Consider the following 15,903-nt stretch of genomic DNA (forward strand, 5'->3'; position numbering starts at 1 on the left):
CCTGTTTGGCCCAAGTCAGACCGGGAGGACCCAGGGCCAAACCCCTGCTCAGACATGATGCGTTTTCTCCCTCTCTCCACAGTTCTTTCCCACAATCACCAGACAAAGCCAACGTCAACCGCATAGCCCCTCCTCTAAGGCATGGACTCCGCAATGCAGAATCCTCACCCACATCAACCTCAAGCCCATCAGCACCCCCTCACCGTCTACAACACGGATGTTGATGCTTGCCAACGTCCACTCAGCTATCACCCATGCAGCAGACATCGCCAACCTCATCACTACACATGACCTTGACACCATCTTCATCACCGTGACCTGGCTGACACCCAACTCCACGCATATTCTAGACATCCTTGTCCCCGACAGCTACAGCATCCAACACAGAGACCAGCCGAACAAGATGGGCAGACTCCTCACAGTCATTCCAAAGACCTTGCGGCCCTGCACCAGACCGGACGTCGACAGCATAGGCTTTTCTTATTCCTCTCTTGCCACTTCACGCTCTCCCCGACGGGCACAGTCACCTTCCATCTCCTCTACAGACCTCCCAATCCCAACACCGCCTTCATCGGAGATCATGTCCCTCACGCATGCCACCAACATCTTCATAGGCGACTAACTACACAGGCAACAAAACCACCAAACAGATGAAGGAAGCTATCCTCTGCCTTCGACGCCCTAAACCTCTCGCAGCACACAGAAGACCCAACGCACAAGAAAGTTAACATCCTCGGCCTAATCATCACTGCACTGCCCTCCCGCCACTACAGCTCTCCTCTTCTGTTTGACTGGTCTGACCACCTGGCCGTGCCTTTGAACATCCTGCACAGCACCCAAGTCAAGCACTCCCATCAGACAAACCTTCTGGTCTTTCAAGAACTTCCAGGTGGAAATGCTCACGGAAGACCTTGCCAACCTCCACCTCACATGGAGTGAAAACCCCCAACCGAACTGCGACCCACTACTGGAAACACTCAATACCACCCTCAGCCTCCATCGACTGACATGCGCCTCTGAAACAACGCACCTGCAAACCGAAACCATCAGCATCCTGGTACATGCAAGAACTCAACCTCAACAAAAGTGTCATCTGGAAACAGGAGAAAACCTGGTACCGCTCCAGTACAGCATCCAACCTGGCGCTCCTCAAGGAAATCGGAGCAAACCAGCGACAATTAATACCATAGCAGAAACCAACAAAAGCAGAGTCCTCTTCAATCGGTCAAGCACTGCGACAACTCACTACCCGACCCTGCCTTACCACAATCCATTGAAAAATCCACCACCATCAACACCAGGTCTTCATTGCCAAAATCCACAAGATTCACTAGCACATAGACACCAGCTCTGCATCCGCAGACCCACCTCACGAAAACTCCACACCCTGGACAACATTCAAGACACTCTCTAAAGAAGACCTGGGAGAAACCCTGGCTGCCCTCAAAGCCACATTGTATACAGACATACTCCCACAAGTCAAGGCACCTTCCCATCGACCCTAAAGACATGACAAATCCTCCATCTATTAAAGAAACCCACACTGGATCTTGACAACCTAGGTAACTGGCACCCCATAACCCATCTTCGCTTTCCGGGTAAGAACATTGAGAAAGCGGTAGCTGCGCAACTGCAGCAACACATTGACACCAACAATCTCTTCCAAACCTACCAATGCAGGTTCGGACCCAGATGCAGCACGGAGACGGCAACTAGACAGGTGGTTGACAATGCCATCAACATCCTTGACGATGGCCAACCCTGACTCCTGATTCTACTCTACCTCTCGGCTGCTTTCGACACATTAGACCACCAGGCACTCACAGACACTACATCGGCACATAGGGATCAGCGACCTTGTCAGACACTGGTTCAAATCCTACCTTGCCAACCACCAGCAGTTTGTTCAGATGGACTCCTCTAGATCACCAATGCTACCTGTCACCTGTGGAGTCCTGCAGGGTTCTATCCTCTCCCCAGTGATCTTTTATCTATACATGGAGCTGCTAGGAGCCCTCCTAGCCACACACAACATCCACCAATACACTACAACTATACCTCAAGATTGACTCCATCAAGAACATCCACAGGCGCAAAACCTGCCTCTCGCTAATCCAGCCTTGGATGTCCCGCGCATACTTGAAGCTCATCCCCTCCAAGACCAAATTCCTGCTCCTCAGCACCAACGCCGAACACCCAGACATACAGACCTAGCTATCAACCATGAACCCGGAGGGCTTCACACCCAAGCTCACCTCCTGCGCCAAGTCCCTTGGGTTCCACATCGATAAACACCTCTCCTTCAAAACACACATAGCTAGACAGCTTGGTATCAGCTCTTTCACCTACAGAAAGTCAAGCCCTTCCTCCCTACGGACAGCTTTAGATCCACCGTTCAAGCACTGGTCCTATCCCACCTGGATGGGGCAATGCCCTCCTCGAAGGCCTCCAGTCGTCCTTCCTTGTGCCCCGAGAAGTGTCCTACACACAGTTGCATGCCTCATCAAGGCTCTATGCAGATATGACCACATCACCCCAGGCCTTCATCGACCTTCACTGGCTCCCACTGCACGCACACATCACCTTCAAGACTTGCTGTATCATCTATAAGGCAGTCGCCCTCAAATCACTGAGAAACCAGAGGGTGTCTCACTAGCTAGTTCCCGGGAACTTGTCATCCAGGTGGCCGGACACAGCCATCGCTTTTGGATCCAGCTCCTGGGGGTGGACCAGTGCGGGAGGATCACCTGGGTGAGGGGTCCTCGGGGAGTGGAGTTGGGACACCCACTGTCAAGACACGGTATTCCCATCTTTTAACAACTTTACCTCATCCTAGGTAGGATATCTTGAGACTTAACTCCCCCCCCCGCCCCCCACTTCCATACATGAACACTTTCACACAGACTGTGCACTCTGGGGAAAGACAGACTCACACCCGAGCATTATATTGGACCCGTCTCGCTAATCAAGTCAGGCACTTGACTTTAATTACACACATCTAATACCCATTAGCTCTCCCCACATGGATAAAAGACGGAACATGGAGAGACACTGAGCAAGGTGGAACACGAGAAGGAGCAGATCTTCCAGGGCGAAGGCGAACCCACTGGAGCAGGACAGCCGATCAAGGAACTAGGGCAAAAGGTAGAGAAACCCTAAAGTTCTCTGCAGGAGGTTGTTTCCTCCGGGAGCTGTGAAGGAGACATGGAGAAAGCCAAAAATCGCAGACAAGAAGAAATCAGCCTTGTGTTTCAAGGACACTAGCGACCCCCCAGGGTGAACGACAGGGGTGTGGAGGTGAGGCCAATCCTGTGATATTAACCTTGACTCGTGAATCAAAGCCGCAGAGACAAGAAAAGAACGCATACAACCAGTGAGTTAGTGAAAGACATGAAAGGCCAGGTTATATCAGGGAAAGATTGAACCCATAAAAGTGTATCTCACAAGTGAAGGTTGTGCACATGCTGATAAGGCGCGAAAGAAATCTAACCAGTGATGAATGTTTAAGTGGCTGATAACTGTGAAGCCAGTGATACAGAGTAGCGGAGTGGTCCGGTGACAGGAAGTAGCCCACTCGAAAGTCTCTGCGAAATGGGAAATGTTTTGTTATCAAGTGGCAAAGTGAACGAACTCTGAAATGCGTAATGGTCAAGATTAACCCCAGCAAAAGGAGAAGTGCAAAGGTGAATACTTGAAGAGAATGTTTTCTTTGAACGTTTGTGCTTATGGTACTGAACTACCAAGACCAAGAAACACTGAGGCAAACAACATAAGAGTAAGAGCTGAAGAGAAAGTCAAAGTGGTCCTGCAGAGGTCTATAGTAAAAGCCTAGCACATTCGAAAGTCTTTGACGTCCGTGAAAGATCCGAGCCTGACTGAGGGAGACCAGAAGTGTGATAGGTTAGGGGAAGGCGACCCCTAACGAATGTGAATAAAGCTTGTGGAAGGGAACTCCTGCAATTGCTTTGATTACGAGGTCTGAGCCCAGCAGAGGGAGATCTACGTTGAATCAGGTACTATTTGGGTTGAAAAGTCCGAGCCCGACCGAGGGAGACCTGCGTACACTTTTGTTGAACTGTGAAAGAACTTTTGTAGCGCTAGAATAAGTGACTTTAACGTGGAAGGCCAGGTGGGCCTTGATCCACGTTGTGAACTGCCTTTATTTTGAGAACCTGAGCCAGAGTGTCATCCTATTTACAGGGGCTGCCTTACTCTGTGCTGCCCAACGTGTGAAGAAAACTGACTCAGCCACATTGATTCTTTAGGTTATATCACTGATTTTCCTTTGCATACATATTCCCCTTTACACACTTGTGTATAAGAGACAGGGCAGGCATTAAGTTTTGTTAGTATATGCCATCTGCAATTTGAGAGAGACTGACTAGGACTGTGTTTTCTTTATTATTGACGGTAAAGACTACTCCCATCATAGCTATAGGGCAAAGCAAGAGTTTTTCAAACCCTGAAAATCTAAGAGGTTTGAAAACGTGTACCCATTGTGTCAGTGCCATACTTGTGATGCCATGCCTCCCTTACATCACCCAGCTACCTCGTGGAGAAACTCCACATCTCTGGTGGCCAGCGCACCACCAGAATCCAGGAGATGAGCAGACTTGCAACCCGCAGGCGCAAAACGGAAAGCTCTAGAAAACAGGTGTTCTCTCCCTATGACCCAAGATTATAGAAATTCTTCCCCACAGCATCAAACACGCTCCTACAATTCAGAAACTAACTCAAAACACACCTCTTCAAGGAGTCTCTCCTCCTCAACACTTAGGCCATCATGTCGCCTCATGCACCTCCCGACTTGCTAGACCGCGTCTGCCCCTCTAATCCCTGCCACCCTGCACAGCTGTACCCGTCCTCGGTGCTCCTCTGTATCCTACCCCCCCACTGTATATCTGTTGTGTTACCTCTGAAAAGTGCTCTGTTATGCATTAGTATTGTTGACTACCTCTGTAAAGCGCTCTGGTGCTTCTCAAAGCTAGGTCCACGCTCAATAAATACCATAATAATAATAATCTTAACTACCCAAAAGGTTTGGTAGCTAAGGTCGAGTGGCCAGGCTTAGTCTAGGAGGGACAAAGGCTGTAGGCGAGTACAAAGACCCTTGAGCACACTGCTAGTCAAGGAACCACTTACACACAGTAGTTAAATAAAACTATGGTTATTTAAGGCAAGGTTAAAATCCAAATGTAATTCAGGTAAAGAAGGTTTCACACATATATACAGTAGGACATTTGCTGTTACAATACTCAATTCAATAGAAGACCTTTAGATGAGAAAAAAGATTATAAGAGTAGCTTCAGGTTAGCAAATCATTAATCAACCAACATTTACTTAATTAGCAAAAACTGGTTGGCTACTAACTTTGAGGAAGCCTTTACTTTAGGAGTCCAACCCTATCTGGGGAATGAGTCTCAAAAATCGGAAGGGGATACACGTGGTGATTAGTGGAGGAATAGTTCCACTGATGTTATATGTTTTTTAAAATATATATTTCATGTTTTTATGATACTTTGTGCTGAACCAGTAAATGTTCAATTTGTTTAAAAAAAAAAACACACTCAATTTGTTTAAAACGACAATGCTGATTTCATGTAAAAACAGGTCGGAGGGCAAAAGGTTGCCAGAAAAGTATGGATGGTAAATTTTGATCATTAAAGTTACGACATAAGTAAAAAGTACAAATGAAAGACAGATTGGTAAAAAAAAAAAAAAAAAAAAAAAACAGTTCCATAAACTTTTATTTTTCATTGAGTGAAATATTAGCAATTCAAAATAACGAAGAATGAAGTAAAGTGTTAGGCACGCTCCTGTGAAAATGTTTCAAATGAACATACTGTACCCAACATATTGGGTTCTCCCTTATGTAAAGGAGCTGAAGAAAGAAGGGCAGACACTGTCAAAAATAACAAATCTTGAGGAGATGCTTTTTGTAACAATTAGGTAATGGAATTGGATTCCAAGGGTTCTGGGGGGCTAGGTAGGCCACCTGAGAATGTTCTGCCTCTACAACGGATGTCCTAAGGCACAGGAGAACATGGTTCGGTCGTTCACCCCAACGTGACTCACAAAGCTCAGGGGGACCAAAGAGCAACACAAACTCCCCAGTTAAGTACCCAGGAGTGAGATAGTACCTTCTTCGATGAATAACAGCGATATCGCCGGCAGGTCCCCAGGGTGAGGCGACAGCAGCTCCGGTTCGGGATTTTGGTCTTGGCGGCTGAAAAATGAAATTTTGGCAGAAGCAGGTGGTCCAATTCAGTCATAGGGATGTGAGCAGGCAATCTTCACAGCACCAGGTTGTGAAGGCTCGACACATGGTTTGTAGCAGAGACTGTTGTCACTGGGCGGACTTTTTTCTTTCCCTCAGCCCACAACAGTTGAGGCAACTCCTACGATCAGGATGGAATCTCTGTCGGCCCAGACAGATGCCCACAAGTTTGCAGCCGGAACCACGCATGACAAGACCATGCACTGCAGCAATGGCAGAGGTCCCATGGTATTCGAACATTGCAGGCCTGGAAGGTCGCAGCTCGCCAGAGGATGGTTCCAACTCTAGCTGGTCTCAAGACTAGTTGGGTCCCCCAGTCCAAGGGAGGAAGTCATCCAGTCTGGATCTTCCCTGTCACACAGAAGAGAGGGTCAAGCTGCAGCAGTCAGTCGGCTCTGGCTGTAGGCATCATTTTTTCTTCTTCGGAGTGGATCTTCCAGTGGTCGACTCTGGCTTCTGCATCAAAACCCTCACCTTATACACAGGAACCCAGCCAATCGGCATCCATGCTACATTCAAACTTCGGGTGCTGGTTGTCCCAAAGGGACAGCCAGGCACCCAGTCAGAACCGGAACCAAGCAGACACATGTTAAAATGGATTTTTGAACTCTGACCTGGAAGGCAGAGGTTCGGAAGGCCAGCTTAGTTTCTTGGAACAGGGTAACCTTCTGGACAAGCCAGTAAACAACACGTCAAATTACTTTCAGTCAGGTGTATACATCAAAAATACATATACATTTATTAAAGGCCTTTTAAATCAAACAAAGCAAATCTTAGCAGTAATAACTAAAAACAACATAACACTATGAAACATATTAACCAGGTAACTCACCGGCGTGACCACCTTACTCCTAGTCCATAGTCCCCTTTCCTCCATACTTATGGGACATCTCTCCGTCCTGTGGGACGGGACCGGAGCACTTTGTAAAAAGCATCCAAAAATGTTTTTTCAAAAATGTGTCCTTCCTCCCTTTCTTGCGCGTCAGTCCTTTTCTATCGCCAGGTCAGAGACCTATTAGCAATAACAGAGGCACCTTATTAGAGGGGACGGCGGGTGGGCGTATGGAGGAAAGGAGACTATGGACTAGGAGTAAGGTGGTCACTAAGGTGAGTAAGTTGGTTATACTCCTACGTCCCGTCCCCTTTCCTCCATACTTATGGACGATTCCCAAGCACTCCTTACAGGAACTACGGGTGGATGGAAATACCCCTTACTGAAAAAGGTTCTTGAGCACAGCCTGACCAAACTGAGCATCAGCTCTTGTGCTCACGTCAAGATAATAATGCTTACAAAAAGCAGACGGGGAGGCCCAAGTAGCTGCAGCGATGGACTCCCAGGGGAAATTTCTGAAAAGCAATCGCGGCTGCCTTGCCCCGCACTAGCTGTGCATGAATACCCTTAGGAGGCTTCAGCCCTTGGACGGTGAAAGATTCCGTAATGCAGGCGGCGATCCACCAGGAAATAGTCGCCTTAGATGCCTGCTTACCCTGAGGGTTACCAAAGGTCGCAAACAGTTGAGAAGAACTCCTAATCTCGGATGTTCTGTCCAGAACTTAATAGCCCTTCTGACATCGAGACAATGCAGAACCCTTTCTTCCTCTGAGGTAGGGTTCGGAAAAAAGACCGGCAGGGAGATCGACTGATAAAATGGAACTCAAATACCACCTTCGGCAGGAAAGCAGGATTTGTCCGAAGTACTACTTTATCCTTTTGAAAGACCAAAAAGGGGTGCTCCACCAACAAGGCCTGGCGCTCACTCACCCGCCTTGCTGACGTAACAGCGACCAAAAAGGACACTTTCCAGGATAGGTACTTGAGGTCCACCGTGGCCATTGGGTCGAAAGGCTTATGGCACAACGCCGTCAGGACTACATTTAGGTCCCACGACGAGTGCGGACTGCGAATTGGAGGATAGAGGCGTGTGAAGCCTGCAAAATGCCTCAACCACTGGGTTACACAGAGAGTAAGAGCATTGGTCCGTAGAAAGGTAAGTGTAAACCTCTGAAAGTTAAGTTCTGCATGACAGAACATGGACAGCCGACTCTGCTAAGAAGGATACAAAGGACAGCACTGTGTCAATCGTAGCCCCCCTTGGGTCCAACTGCTTGCTTAAACACCAATGACAGAACCTGAGCCATTTGCTCCAGTACTGGGACCTAGTCGAGGGTTCTCTGGCTGCCTGGATAATACGCATGTTATCCGCAGACAAATTAAGATGTTCTAAAGGCTTGAACTCAGGCACCATGCCGCCAAGCTGAGCGATTGTGGGGCGGACTTCCACAGCTGCTGTTCCTCTTGGTGAAGAAGATCAGGGGTCACTGGTAACCTGAGCGGCAGGTACACCGACAGGTGTTGAAGTTCTGAGAACCAAAACCTGGCCGGCCACCACAGAGCTATGAGTAGAAGGGAACAGTTCACTGAGTTCCTCAACTTGCAAATTGCTTGGTGAACTAGAGGCAGAGGCAGGAAAGCTCTCATGTTGTGCCATGGGATCTCGAGAGCATCCCCCAGAGAGGAGGCTCCCAGTCCCCCTCTGGAGGCATACTGAGGAAGCTTCTTGTTTACCGCCGTAGTGAGGAGGTCCACTTCCGGTGTGCCCCAATGCAGGAAAATCCACGAGAGGACCTCCGCCTTCAACTCCCACTCGTAGCTGGCCACTGTCCACCGGCTGAGGGCATCCGCTGTGACATTCAGCTTGCCCGGGATGTGCACTGCAAGCAGCCAACCACCATGAAGTACAGCCCACTCCCAAATCTGGATTTACAAGTCCACGAGAGGGGGAGACTTGGTTCCCCCTTGTTTGTTGATGTAATACATCGACACCACAAAGTCTGTGTGTATGCGGACCACTTTGTTGGCAACGATTGGTCAGAACGCCCTGAGCGCTAGGAAGATCGCCAGAAGCTCTAGATGATTTATGTGGAGGAGATTGTCCTGAGGCGACCAGAGATCTTAGACCTGAAGATGATCCAACGTCGCACCCCACCCCAGAAGGGAAGAGTCCGTCGTGATCGTCACCGTAGGGGCTGGGTCCTGAAACCCTGCACCCACCGACAGGTTGCTGAGAGAGGACTACCACTCCAGGTCCACTCTCATGGAACCCGGAATCGTTATCAACTTGGAATCCGGATCCACAGCCTGACGCCAAGAACTCCGAAGAGCCGCCTGAGTCTGCCTCATCTTGAGACGAGCAAGAGGAAGAGCCAACACGCACAAGGCCCTGAGGCCCAGAAGCCTCTGGAACCACGAGGACGACATGCTTTCCGACTGCGCAAACATCTGACACGTGGTCAACAGATCTGCCATTCTGTCCCCGGTCAGGTACACCCTGCAGTCGATCATGTTCCAGCGAAAACCCAGAAAAATCAAGTCCGGTGTGACCATCATGGAAGATTTCCGCCAGTTCACAGACAGCCCAAGACGGAACAGGAGCTGGAGGAGAGACTGAAGATTGCATGTGGCTTTCAATGGGCAAGTGCTGCGTAAGAGCCAGTCGTCCAAATACGAATACACGTGGATACCCTGCCGACGAAGATAGGCTGCAATCACAAACATCATCTTCGTGAAGACATGCAGCGTAGAGCTGAGGCCAAAAGGAAGCACGCGAAACTGGAAGTGCTCTCCTCTCCCAAAGATAAACAGAGATATCTCCTGTGTAGATTCCATATCAGGATATGCATGTACGCACCCTGTAGATCCACCACACTGAGCCAATCGCCCATCTGCATGGAAGACCGCATCTGGCTGGGCGTGATCATCTTGAATTTCTCTTGGAGTAGGGAAAGATTGAACTGAGAAAGGTCTAGGATGGTGCGCAGGCCAGCCTGGTTGGGTTTGGGCACCGTAAATAGCTGGGAATAGAAGCCCTCCCCTCTCACCCCGAGAGGAACGGGTTCTACAGCTCCAAGGTCCAGAAGTTTCTGAACCTCGGCTTTCAGGGAGGGCGAGCCCGACAGCTGGAAAGGAGGGTTGAAGGGTGGGGTAGGGGGTAAAGGTAAGCAGAAGCCCGCCCGGGCAATTGACAAGACCCATCTGTCTTCTGTGATGGTCTGCCACGCCACCCAATGAGACGCAATGTGTCCTCCCACCGGGGTCTCGTGCAAGCGCGGAAAACCCTCATTTTGCAGGTTTTTCAGTGGCGCTGCCACCTGAGGCAGAGGCTGAGGAGCGGGAGAAAAATCGAGTCCGTTGTTGCCTCCAGCGATTATTCCCCGAAGGGGTATCCACCCTACGAGATTTCCGGTCAAGGAAGCCTCTAAAACCAGAGGAGGGCCAACTCTGCGAAAGCGGTCTCTGGGTTTTAAAGGGGGTCTTTACTAGGACCGACAACGGCTTAGCTGTCTGTGTGCTATCCTTCGTCTTGGTCAGCTCTACATCTGTTGTAGAATGAAAGAGCTCCTTACCATCAAACGGAAGGTCCAGCACCTTGTCCTGCACTTCCTTTGAAAACTTGGTGGTATGCAGCCACGCCTGCCGTGAGGTATCAACCCCCAGCATCAAGCCCTGAGCCGAGGCGTCTACGTGGTGAGCCGCAGCCTCCAGGAGATCCTGGGCCAAGACCCTGGCCTCGGATAATCCCGCTTTAAAGTCTTCCAGCCTCTCGACGGGGATGAACTCCTCAAACTCTGACAGACCTTTCCACATGCGCATATTAGCCCCCGCTAAAACCAGCTCGGCATTGGCCTGTCGAAGTTGCAAGGCCGAGTTGGCGAAAATCTTCCTCCCAAGGGAGTCAAGTAGCTTGTCCTCCTTTCCCAGAACCTTAGTAGCCGTCGAAGAAGAGGACGCTGCAGGCCTGGATTTTAAAGTGGCCGCAGCCACCACCGTGGAGGAAGGGGGCGGACAAGATGACAGGGCCACCTCTTCTGAAGAATGCAGCCTGTATCGCGCGTAAATTTTCTTATTTACAAAAAGTCCAGTGTGGCTTTTCCCAGACCTCGGCCAGAACGTCCTTCTGCAAGAGCAGGCTGGTACGCTCCAGAGGAGACAGGGTGAACGCGCCAGAAAGCACACCCTCCTCCGGAGCGGGTGCCTCGGGCACCGGAACATCCAAGAAGCATATCATCTCCAGTCCCCGGTCATGAAAAGCTCTAATAGAGCGGGGCAGATCCTTGTTCTGATCGCCCTGCGCGTCAACCGACAGTTCAGGATCCTGTTGAACCGTGTCGGGCACTGCCTTGTCCACAGGGGGCAATGGGGGAAAGGGCGGAAGAGTCGGGGAAGGCACCGTGAGCATGGTAGGCGTCGGCGGAACCACCGGAGGAACGGGTGGAGCCGGAGGCGCAGGTGAACATATTTCTCTCAACAGCCCTTTGAAATATTCCCTCATGGGGTCGGTACGCATAAGCGTCTGATGAAATGTCCCGAAAAAGGCTTCCTCTGGGGACTGTTTTGGTACCGGAGGAGGCCTCTCATGAGGATAATTCCAGGGACGTAAACGGGGAGGGTTGCCACACCGGCCCATCTCTCAAGTATCCAAAAAAAAATCAAAGATGCCGACCCCACAGGAAACGAAACATTGTGCGGAAGGGGAATCCAAGCATTCCAGTCAGACTGGCCGAAAAGGATGCGCACAAGGAACTCTAGGTTCACCCACAGAGCCAAGTCCTACCCCTGAGGCAGATGGCATAGTTGTAGGAGTAGCGCCCAAAATGGCCGCTGTGGTTGTGGCGGGAACGGCGCCATTTTGTCATCATCTGAGGGGAACTGCGGCATGTGAGGAAGTGGGGCAGGGGTCCCCATCGATGGATCAGGGGTCTTAAGTTTAGCCTTAACATAAGGAACCTCGGCAGAGACGGTACTATGAGGCCTGGAATGTTTCTGCGACATACCAACTGCCAAATTAGTCTTCCCAGGAAGGACCTCGGCACTGCCGGTGAAAGAAGAATTTTCCTTCTTTGCCCCCTCAACAGATCTGACGTTGCTGCAAGAGCGTGAACGGTGAGAAACATCCTTCACTGATACGGCCTTGCCAGGCCTCTCAGAAATGTTGGTAGCCTTAGCCTCTATACGAGGGACTTCGGACCCAGGTCCGGTAACAGCCTTATTAGCGCGTGCCTTGAACATCCGTTCGGTAACACCAAGCCCGACCAAGGCCTCGGGGCGCACCCTGGTCTTACTTTTGAGGGAAGCCGATAAAGAGGCCTCAGAGCGAGCTCCGGTGCCCCACGACTCGGTACAACTGGGTCTACAAGCAGCCCCCACAGGAGGGGCCTTGGAGCGTGCTCCAGTATCCACAGGCCCCTTACGGAGACCCTCGAGAAAACTCTGGTACAATTATTAGGCCCAACGGGCACCTCAGGGCAATCCCCAGTGACAGAGCGATGAACGCCCCTCCCAGCCCAGGAGGAACCCGGAAAGGTATCCCACGGCCAGGGTGCTCTTAAAAGTAAAGAATTTACTGGGCGTTGTTTCTTTTCATCGATGAAAGCCTGAAAATGCGAAGGAGTTCGTCGGAACACCTCCTCCCACCACTCCAAATTACACTGAAGTGCCCCGACCGAAAGGGAGTCACAGTAAAAGTAAGAGTCCCAATGGTGATCCGGACCTAAAAATTCTAAACAGAGAGGATAGGGATCCGCCCTCGCTAAACGACGGTGACACGAACAATCTGGAAAGTCTAGTTTGGACGACAGACAGACTAGTACACGATTGCTAGCGAGAGCCATAGAGGAAAAGGGAAGAAAATCTTCCGCGGATACAAGTGCGTCCAGTCTCGAACGAGCAGAGAAAAGGACTGATGGGCGATGCAGAGCCAAGGTGGGCGGGATTATGGTTGTGTGCCGGGCCCCGTGCAAGAAAGAGAGGAAGGACACATTTTTTAAAACATTTTTTGGATGCTTTTTACAAAGTTCTCCGGTCCCGTCCCACAGGACGGAGAGATGTCCCATAAGTATGGTGGAAAGGGGACGGGACATAAGAGTAATACAGTTTCGATTGAACTAAAGAAATAGCACACAGTAAGGGTCCACAACCCATCAACAAAGGAGCATATAGTGCAAATATACTTTAGGCAGTCCTTTACTTATGAAACATGAAACCCTAACTGACAGGCAGTCCAATCTCTAAGAAGAGTGGAGGCTTATGCTCAAAAGTACTTTCGGATGCAGGTGCACGCGATTGTGCAGTTGGGCAAAAACAGAGTCTCTTGCAGGGGCTGTAGCAGTTCAGGAAAGAAGGTGAGGCAGTGAAGACTAAGTTCTCACTATTCGAGGAGGGTCTTCCCAAAAGGGCAGAACAGGATCCAAGACTTGGGAATAGCTCAGTAACACAAGCTACCTTGATAAAGACGAGTGGCTCTAAGGGGACAATCGAGCATTAAAATGGATGGCTGCCCCAGAGGCCACTGGAAAGGGTTGCAAGTACTCACCGACCCTCCGCGCACTCCGGACCAAACTTCGGCAGGCGAGTCCACTTCGGTTGTGGGTTCAAATTGTGCGTTTTTGCGGCTTTCAGCGGCTGAGTTCCAGAGATGATTCTGTGGCAAGACAGTGGCGATTTCTCTGCTCCTGAAAAAGGGATCCACTCAAATCTACTGCAGCTTGATTCAGGGCACAGCAGGAGGGCACCCTCGCAGTTTATCACCACGGCTGGGCGACACAGTGACTGTGTGCTCTCGGGTTCAGGCGTACTCTCCTAATTCCAGACTTAGGGAGCCTAGGTGTACGAAACTTGGCTGGAGAGTGCCTTATACCCATATGTATCAGAACTAGACAGTCCAGCACACATCCTGGGGGCACACACAAGGCATGCAGATGCCCATGAAAACTTTGGTTTTGCGCTGGGATTTGCATGACCAAATAAGGGTTTTCTAGGGCTTGCTCGACCTGGGGAAGGCAAAGGGACAAGATGGCCAAAGGACAACACAAAGGACCTTGTGAAATGGCCATTGTGGGGCCAAGCCAATGTCAATGGCCACATGCGGTAAACGCGGTATGGACCACAAGAAAGGGTTAAAAATATGAATATTAACTGCTGCCACCAGCCCTGTCGAAGGCACATCTGTACTTCTACCCAAAAATCCTTTGAGGTTGTCTAGGGCCTTAAAAATGAAATGAAGACCCCAGAGCACTGTACCTACTGTAAGGTACTTTGTGCACTGTTAACATGTTGCTAAAAACTAGCAACAAAGTGAAAGACTAAGGGAAACAAAGACTCCCAGTATATGATATAATATATGGCATTTATAACGCGCCTATACACAAGTGTTTCAAGGCGCGACTGTCTTTAAGGGCATGTCAGTTTCCCCATAAAGTGAGCAAAAGCCCAGCGGAGTACAGCATAAGGCTCGGCTCCACTGGCAAAAGTCAGGCTAGGATGGTCAGCCAACAGCAAAAAGTTTGGGGGTTCACAACTGGAAGGAAAATTACACATATATGGAAATCTTTCCTAACACACTGGAGGACAAAGGCCTGAAGAGTTTCGGTGTCCTCAGAGATTCCTGTCCTCCCAGACATACTGGTGCCTCTGGGCGGGCTTCCCAGTGAGAGCAGTAAGGAAGGCACAGTATCAACAGTAAGACAGACGCAAGTGACCATAGTTCAATGGTGTTTACTGAACTTGAAGAAGGGTTTGAAAAACTATCTAATCCTAAATCTACAGATAGGAGCAAGCTACGACCATCAGATAATAAAGCAGTCCCAGTGGTGTCTTGTCAAAATAAAAGGGCCTATACTAATAAACCTATTGCCAATCCTTACCTCTAAATACAAATCTTGTGGGAAACAATGTTATGCAAAAGGAAAGAAGTGTTCAAGAAATGATAGGTCAGGATGCTCAGGCCTGTTGGCCTACCTTCCCCACGTTTTCAGCACGGGACAAGGCGGGCCACTTGGGCTTAGCACAGCCTCTGGCTTCTCTAGCACGAGAGTGCAGTTCAAACATTACCATCAGGGCCTTCTGTGCCCAAGTCTCTTTGCCTTTCAAAGTCTCTTCTTTCAGAGGGCCTGAGGCGATAAACAATAAGTTCCTTTCCTCTTCGGTTTTCACAAGTATTCAACTTCTCAGGTGATTCACTATCAACTTCAGAATCCCCATCAGCAAGGCTCAAATCCCCTTTAATACAATTGCTCGTCAGATTTTCACAGTTCAATTTCTCGGGCGATTCATGATTCACCCCGGATTCCCCTCAGCCGGGCTCAGATCCGTTTCAACACAATGTTCAATCAGTCTCCCTCCACTGGGCTCGGACCAACTTTGATTCACTTTAACACAAACTTGCTTTATCACAAAAAACCTTTCAATTGATCTCCGTCCTTGGCCCAACATTCTCTGCTTTGTCATTTCAATCAGTCACCCTCCATCGTGCTCGATCCGACTATTTTGTCATCAACTTGCTTGGCAATAGCAACATCGAAGCTTTTCGATTGTGCACAGAATTTTGCTTGACCCGTCGCAGGACCACTTCAATGTACCGTTCATTTGCCAATCTTTCACCTTTCTTAACTCGCAGTTGGATACCCTAAAGAGACTTTTGAATGAGCACCCACGTGGTGTCGGACCACTCTGTCAAGGTCATCATCTCTCGGTTTCAAAGTTCAGTCACTCATCTGTTTGACTCGCGTCGGTAATCACAAGCGTTTCATCCACCATTTGCTTTAGCGTTCACCATACAATGTTGCCACTT

At 49.7% G+C, this 15,903-nt stretch overlaps 1 protein-coding gene across 1 annotated transcript in view; it reads right to left on the minus strand.

The window, feature by feature from the left end:
• DNAJC2 (DnaJ heat shock protein family (Hsp40) member C2) overlaps positions 1–15,903 on the minus strand; it is a 630,220-nt gene that overhangs the window by 380,365 nt on the left and 233,952 nt on the right. The window lies entirely within an intron of this gene.

This window comes from Ambystoma mexicanum, chromosome 12, assembly GCF_040938575.1.
Source record: "Ambystoma mexicanum isolate Mex_15411 chromosome 12, UKY_AmexF1_1, whole genome shotgun sequence".
Classification (NCBI taxonomy): Eukaryota; Metazoa; Chordata; class Amphibia; order Caudata; family Ambystomatidae; genus Ambystoma; species Ambystoma mexicanum.